At 36.8% G+C, this 1,632-nt stretch overlaps 1 pseudogene; it reads right to left on the bottom strand.

Annotated features, from left to right (window-relative positions):
• Positions 1–200: 200 nt before the first annotated feature.
• Positions 201–792, bottom strand: LOC100772239 (annotated as a pseudogene).
• Between the last annotated feature and the right edge of the window lie 840 nt (positions 793–1,632).

Raw genomic sequence — 1,632 nt, 5'->3', positions numbered from 1 at the left:
CATATGATAAAAATTGTCATAGTGCTCAAGGTCTAAATTTTATAATGGAGTGTACTCACAGTGTGATGGTGTAGGGTATGTTCTATATAGCAAGTTAGCCATAACTCACATTTTAAAATAGAGACTCAACAATGTGGTACAGGTCGGACATTCTTTTTTTTTTCTTTTCTATGAATGACACTTTATTCTTTACATTTTCTTTACAACTGAAACCCTGGGAATTCAAAATTAACATCCTTGCCGTGAGCTTCTTACACACACCAGAAAAGTTTTGACCTTGTGCTGCATATTGTTCTACTGTTCTTTGTCTAAATGAACCTTCATGAGCTGGCTGCCATCCAGTTTCACACGCATCCTCTTGCCCACAATCTCACTTGGAAAGACTAAGTCCTAAAGGTGGCATCATGTACTGCAGTGAGGGTGTGGATTCTGGGGCACTTTTGCTTATTTTTTTTCTTTTTTTATGCAGCTTTTTTGAGTTGGCTTGGGCAAAATCCTCCTCTGAGCAATGAAATCCACTGATTCCCACTAAACTTTTTCTCCAATTCCACAAATCATCCAGACTTTGATTTTCTGAAACAATTTCAACTGAAGAAATGGTACAAAAATTATGATGGCTTTCCAACCACCAACAACTTTAATTTCCTTGGCTGTGGTGATGTTCAGTTTCCGCAGCTGCACCTTCAGATCAGGGTTCATCTTCAGTTCCAGCAGCGCCTGAAAGGTGCCAGACTTGAATTTGTCCGGTTTCTAGCCATTGGGCTTCACAATCTTGGCGCTCGAGCTGAACATAGCTCCTCCTTACAGAGTGCCGGCTTACAAAGAGCCAAGTCAGATATTCGTAGTGTATTTATAGAACACAGTGGTGTACTTATGAATCAGGTGTTCAGAAAAGGAAGCAGCTAGAGAGCAGTAGGGGAATGGAAAGAAAGAATGGATTGCCTGGTAGGAAGCAGCAGTGATATTTAGTGAATTTTGTTTGGCAATATATAAACGATGTGGATTTACTTAAATATTGGCGATGCTTATGCTATCTTATACTAATTCCCACTAAACTACATAATTTAAAAGAGTGAATTTTATGATCTATGAAATATATTTCAACAAAAGTAACTAAATCAACAGCTATAACAATAAATGCTTACTTTAAATTCCAAGCCTACTGCAGGATTAGCTTGAATCCACCAGGCTATATCACAATGCAGATTCTAATCTGTTTGAATAGTTCTTATCTACTCTATCAGCACTGGGAATTAATAATGTTCTTTGGAGAGGCCATGGCACTGCATAGTGTATATTGTGGTTGAGGTTATGTGGCTGTTAAAACTAATGAGTTAGTTACTTCATTTCTTAAATTTTATGCAAAAACTTTGCCCAGTGTTTTACTTTTCTAAGAGCTATAGTTCCTAAAACATTCATAATTTTTCTCATTGAAGGAATATCAAGAAAGGTAGAAATTCACAGAAAGAATAAATTGGTGGACTTAAAGTTTTATTCATGTTTTGTTAAAGCCTTGCCATATCTCAAAATGATGAATCATATCTGGCTTAGTTTTTCTCAAGAGACAAATAACCAAATCACTATGTGTCTGTCAAGCAAGGTACTAGCAAGAGACAATGAGCAATCAGAAAT

The sequence above is a fragment of the Cricetulus griseus genome, chromosome 2 (genome assembly GCF_003668045.3).
Source record: "Cricetulus griseus strain 17A/GY chromosome 2, alternate assembly CriGri-PICRH-1.0, whole genome shotgun sequence".
NCBI lineage: Eukaryota > Metazoa > Chordata > Mammalia > Rodentia > Cricetidae > Cricetulus > Cricetulus griseus.
The sequence above is the reverse complement of the archived record's forward strand: the minus strand, read 5'-3'. Positions and strand labels throughout refer to the sequence as shown.